General features: G+C 38.2%; 1 long non-coding RNA gene across 1 annotated transcript in view; it reads right to left on the bottom strand.

Annotated features, from left to right (window-relative positions):
• Window positions 1–2,012: 2,012 nt before the first annotated feature.
• LOC139068989 (uncharacterized) overlaps window positions 2,013–6,547 on the bottom strand; it is a 6,627-nt gene continuing 2,092 nt past the window's right edge. The window contains exons 3-5 of the long non-coding RNA XR_011520220.1: window positions 5,045–5,140; window positions 3,357–3,516; window positions 2,013–2,236 (exon numbers count right to left, since the gene is read on the bottom strand). This is a non-coding gene — a long non-coding RNA (uncharacterized lncRNA). The remainder of the gene's footprint in view (window positions 2,237–3,356; window positions 3,517–5,044; window positions 5,141–6,547) is intronic.

Raw genomic sequence — 6,547 nt, forward strand, 5'->3', positions numbered from 1 at the left:
GAAAGACTGATGACATGTCCAGCAGTGTTAGCAACTGCACACAGATGAAAATCTGTTGTACGAGGAGAGAATCCTCCCTTATAAAGAATTCAGGGCTGACTATAAAAGACCATAGAGACTAGTGGTTGACTTTAGGCACTATACCAACACCATGATTCATTTGTAGTCTGGACTCAGAGTTCACATGTCCCACTCACACTGCAGCTTGGAGGGAGCCTGTTGTGCAAGAATTGGGCTGCCTGTGGGTGCTATGGGACGAGGGAGGGGGTCATCGTGTAATGGAGAATAAAAAAAAATTACATTCTCTCTGATACTTCTCCCTGTTCATTTTAACAAATTAGAAGGACATAAAACCCACAATGTAAAATGTAGATAAAAAAATATTTCCTAAATTGTGTGAAATACAATCAGTCTAGTAATAATAATGATATAGCAGTCTCCAAAACTCCCCAGTGACACCAACAGGGTCTGAATAACCATTAAAAATGAAAAGATAGTTTGTAACACCGTGGCAGCTGTTGCTCAGAGGTGGTTGGTGGCCAGACGGGGAATTCCCATAACTCTTTTTCCTTGTTAGTGTTGAGGTTTGTACCTTTTTTGTTTGTTTTTCTAGTTGGTAGAGATCCCTTACGAAAAAGAAGTATACTTTAAGTATTTAATTTCAAGTATACTTAAGTGTACAGAAGTTTATTTGCATACTTGTTCTTAAAGTTTACTTAGAAGTGTACTCCTTGGGACTAAATTGGGCCGCTAAAAGTATACTTGAAGTATACTACAAGTATACTTCAAAGTAATAATTTAAGTTTATTTGTAGTGTACTTCTGATATAATTGAGTATACTTTTCTCTTTGAAAGTATACTTAAAGTAACCTCACAAGTGTACTTGGAGCGTACTTCAGATATAATTGAGTATACTTTTCTCCTTGAAAGTATACTTATAAGTTTACTTGTAGTGTACTTCTGATATAATTGAGTATACTTTTCTCCTTGGAAGTATACTTAAAAGTAACAATATAAGTTTACTTGTAGTGTACTCCTGATATAGTTGAGTATACTTTTCTCATTGAAAGTATACTTAAAAGTAACAGTATAAGTTTACTTCTAATAAAATTGAGTAAACTTTTGCCCTTGAAAGTATACTTAAAAATAAACTTTAAGTAACATTATAAGTTTACTTGTAGTGTACTTCTGAAATAATTGAGTATACTTTTCTCTTTGAATGTATACTTAAAATTATACTTAAAGTAATAATATAAGTTTACTTGTAGTGTACTTCTGATATAATTGAGTATACTTTTCTCCTTGGAAGTATACTTAAAAGTAACAATATAAGTTTACTTGTAGTGTACTCCTGATATAGTTGAGTATACTTTTCTCCTTGAAAGTATACTTATAAGTTTACTTGTAGTGTACTTCTGATATAATTGAGTATACTTTTCTCCTTGGAAGTATACTTAAAAGTAACAATATAAGTTTAATTGTAGTGTACTCCTGATATAGTTGAGTATACTTTTCTCATTGAAAGTATACTTAAAAGTAACAGTATAAGTTTACTTCTAATAAAATTGAGTAAACTTTTGCCCCTGAAAGTATACTTAAAAATAAACTTTAAGTAACATTATAAGTTTACTTGTAGTGCACTTCTGAAATAATTGAGTATACTTTTCTCTTTGAAAGTATACTTAAAATTATACTTAAAGTAATAATGTATGTTTACTTGTAGTGTACTTCTTATATAATTGAGTATACTTACAGTTTTGAAAGTACACTTTACAGTAAACTTGACGTAATATTCTTTTAGTACATTTAAGTATCTCTATTTTTTCTATAAACACATACTGCAAGTAACATTTAACATCTGCTATTTGCTTACTACCAATACATTTAATTTCCACTATTTACTGATACTTTGTCTTTATGCAGAGAAAAAAGAGTAAATAAAATAGCTAAGTCATTTTGTTTACATTTATTAAACAGAGAGAATTAGAACAGAACAAAAACAGACCTGTTTACCAGGATTAATCAAAGATGAGAACGCAAACTGTTCTGAACATGACGCGTTAATTCTGTCCATTTTGAAAGACTTTTTAAAAATGCCTTTAAAAAATCAGTCCATTTTATGGATCCACTTGCTTGGTTGTTGATGCCTTTTTGAAGTTTTCATTGTTGCATTTCTTTCGTATTATTTTTCTTACATCTTGAACGCGCAGAGATGGAAACTTCAACTGAGCATGCCCTGTGAACACACAAAGCAAAAAAATGAACACTTGAACTGTTAGGTGAACTCTGACACCACAAAATCTTTACAGTTCGTACACTGTAAACCCGAATAAGTAGGCAGAACTCAAAAAATGTAAGGCAATCAGTTGCCTCATATTTTCTGAGTTTATAAACTCAGATATTTGAGTATATCAGACCATAAATAAACTTAAATATTTGGAGTTTATATTAAATATATTTTCAAATTATGATCAAATTAAAGTTACTGATTAAGCCAACTCAAACAGAAAATAAAACAAAATTTGAAAGAAACAATTACAAACGCACACTTTTGAAAACTGGACAACAGCAGTGTGTAGTCTTTCTTTGAGTAGGTGGTTTAAAGCAACATCAGGATGCACATTGATTCAACATTAACAAAATATGAATTACACTAACCACTATCAAGTAAGTCAGTGAGTACTTTATGCCATTTGGCATAAAACCAGTTGAGTATTGAATCGGATTAGCCTATGGGATAATCCGATTCAATTATTCACGCTAAACTAAAGCCACAAATGAGTTGCCAGACTCAGAACGGCTGGACGAACAGAGAAAAGGTAAAACTCAACTGTTCCTCCCACTGTCATTATGGGTGACCCCGCGAGGAAAGTTGACCATTGAGCAGGGTTGATGGTTTATCCCTTGAGGTCCACGTGACGGGGTGAGGAGTGAGCACCACCTCACCCCTGCCACGTGGACCTCAAGGGATAAACCATCAACCCTGCTCAATGGTCAACTTTCCTCGCGGGGGTCACACCCATTAGGACAGTGGGAGGGTTAACTCAAGGAGAAGTGGAAAATGAACATATTTGCCCAAATGGTGGTGTGTTACTTTAACATCAACAATTAAAGAGCAGACAAATAGTAAATTACATTGTGGATGTGGACAGTGCTCTAACAGAGTGAGTCATCTGAATCCACCACTCTTTCAGATTTTGAGTTACACGTGTAACATCAGGTCATTTTTGACTCTGCAGCGTGGGTGACAGTTTAGACTCATCAAGACCAAGTAAGATTTTCTGCGTGAACTCAAATGTGTTGGTCAGTCCCTTCGGATAATCTAGATGTAAGGCATAGATGAGGCCGAACATTACCAGGAAGGCATCAGGAAGGCTGGAGAGGTTGACAATCACATCACCCTCGAGGATAACAGATTCTCACTGGGTCGTACGTAACCGGACTCTCGGCATCATCTGTGATGATTGTCAGGAGGACAACTGCTGCATCCCTGAGGTCCGGCTCATTGGTATCATCCTTACAAAAATGAAAGGGAGATCATACACTAATCACATCTGAACTGAAACTCTGACTGTGGCCATTTTTATTTCAGTAGATTTTCATGTAAATAACAATAAATGCAGTCTGATAGACTCCTGTTTAGGGCTGGGCAACATGTCAAAGATTTATCGCTATCCAAGTTCTTGTCTCTCATCCAGATAATTTTTCCCATGTCAATAAATTTGATAATAAAAAAAATGAAAAGATGTGTAAGTTGGCCACATTTATGTCCCTTTAAGAAGCTGTAGCACCTTGAGTCATGTAAAATTTTAGTCATTGTAATACATGAGACAGCCCCATCTAGTGGACAAATATTGTTGCTACGCATTCCTGTAGTTATTGTCTACTTATCGTTATCGAGGTGAGATCTTCAATATATGGTGATATTGATTTTAGGCCATATCGCCCAGCCCTACTCCAGTTCATTCTGTTGCTTTGTGCTCTCATTTACGAATAAAGTGAGATGGCTTCCGTGTGTGCCAGCGTTACGCTAATGAAAGCTGCTTGAATTCTTTGCAGTGATTATTGATCATTCTCAGTGCTTTAAAGCCTGCCACACATGAGTGCCATCTGCTGAGCAAACGGTCTCGAATGACCGCTTGCTCAGCAGATACCTCGCCATGTGCGCCTGATTTTCACTGAGTTTTCCGCCTCACGAGACACTAAGGTTAATATCTGACCAGTTAAGATATTTTCCGCCTCACAGGGGTAAAAACTCGCCGTGTGCGCATTACCGAGCTGCTGGTTGAGCTGAAATATTCTAGTGGCCAACCAAAGCACGTTCTCCGCTCACATGACCCCAAGATGGCAGCCCCCTGTCTGCATGTCAGAAAAGAAACAACACAGAGACAGAGCTGGAAACGGAGGAAATGCCTATCCGTTTTTGCTGAAACGTCGCCGCCACCGGCATTTGAAGGTTAGGAAAATATGGTTACAGTAGCTGGAAAGATGGACCAGGCAAGGAGTTTATGCCAATTTACTCCAAGAGATGCACCTGGAAGACCCAGAATCCTTCCGAAAGGGTAATGGAAACAGTGGGCCCATCGATCCGCAAGGTACCGTTTTGTTTATTTTTCAGACACGCAGACACGGTAAGGGGCTGCATCTGAATACATCTTGGGGTCATGTGAGCGGAGAAAGTGCTTTGATTGGCCACTAGAATATTTCAGCTTAGCCAGCAGCTCAGTAGTGCACACACAGCGAGTTTTTACCCCTGTGAGGCAGAAAATATCTAACTGGTCAGATATTCACCTCAGCGTCTCGTGAGGCAGAAAACTCAGTGAAAATCAGGCGCACATGGCGAGGTATCTGCTGAGCAAACAGTCATTCGAGGCCGTTTGCTCAGCTGATTGCTCTCGTGTGTGGCAGGCTTAAACATCTTGCCAAAGGTTTGTAGTTGAAACAATAGCACATTTTCCAAAATGTTCATGTGCGTTGTCCTTGTGTTGTCTTTATGCATAAATAAATAGAATGATTTGTTCAAATTTACAATACTGGGACTTACCACACATGTCCTCAAAAACCCAGAGGTTTCCTCACGTAGACAGACAGGAAGGGCATGGAGAACAGTGGTACGCCTTGTGTGGACATCATGTAATTCCTAAGAAGATTAACCCCCAAATTCCACTACCTCCGCTCCGCTCCGCTCCGACACGAACGCCGGAGCAAAATCGGTCCCGTTGTAGTCAATCAGAGCAATTCCACTACTGCGGCCGTGCTCCGGCAGTGCGGCGCCGTGCGCCGCCCTCTGTTCCGGTGTCCGGCAAAAATAGAATCGATCCTATTTTTGCCGGACGCCGGAGCACCTCCGCAATCAATGGACAGAAATCACAACGGCCCAACAGGAAAAGGAGCAAGCACAACTTCCGTTTTTCACAATAAATCGATAAACAAAAGGCGTTTTTTGTTTCATATGCACAGGTTTAACAACTTTTAACAACTATCAATGGCGGCTGAACTTTAAATGCCCAAAAGTAAGCCATAAATACAGTTTCCGCTATCAAAGTAGTCACATTTTGTTGATCCAAACACTGCTGATCTCAACACAAATGATGGGCAGATTGAACAGCTCATGTCGATGCTTCTCCCACACAACGGGTGTTTGGATCTAACTTCCGCGTTTATTGCTCGGACTGTATCGCAAGATCTTGAAAATCCCGCGCATGCTTGTTTGCCCACCTCAGGTCTCCGCACCGGAGCGGAGCCGTTGTAGAGCGGGTACCAGTAAAAATTGAGTTCGGAAGCGAGCGGCTGCGGAAGGCGGGGGCGGACCGCAGCGGAGCGGAGCGGAGGTAGTGGAATTTGGGGGTAAGAGTGTAAATACTGTCAAGTTTACTAATCAAACTCAATGCCAAATTGCTCTGACCAATTTTCCAAGACAGTGATATCTGCATCTAAATCCAATGATAAACTGCTGAATTCAAAAGTTAATTTGAAGTGTTTAGCATTACATAATACGGAGGGGTATTAGGGCCACTGAAGAAGAAAAAATTCTGAAAATAAATAAAGTCAGAATTCTGACATTTATCTCAGTATTCAATTGTTTCCTTCAGTGGCCCTAATACTGCCTTATTGCCTAAGAGTATTAGAGTCACTGAAGAAAAAGAAAAGAAGTGAGAAAAAAAAGTCAGATAATTTCAAAATTCTGGGATTAAAGTCAGAATTCTGACTTTTTTCATGAACCTAAAACCAAACAAACAAAAACTATTTAGGAATTGTTTTTGTTAAAAAAAATCAAAACAAACAAAAAAAGCCTGAATTTTAAGATTTAAGTCAGAATTCTGATCCCCCCTCATAATCTTCCCCAATTTCCCTTTTTTTTGTTTTAGGTACCAGTCAGAACTCTGAGATTAAACTCAGATTTATGACTTATTTTCTCAGAATTCTATATTTTTTTTCCCATCAGTGGCTCTAATACTCATAGCATAAAGGCATTACCTGTAAATTGTATATTCACCAGTTTTAAAAGACAAATCTGTATACATATATACATACATACATATATAGT

Source organism: Nothobranchius furzeri, chromosome 3, assembly GCF_043380555.1.
Source record: "Nothobranchius furzeri strain GRZ-AD chromosome 3, NfurGRZ-RIMD1, whole genome shotgun sequence".
Lineage (NCBI taxonomy): Eukaryota > Metazoa > Chordata > Actinopteri > Cyprinodontiformes > Nothobranchiidae > Nothobranchius > Nothobranchius furzeri.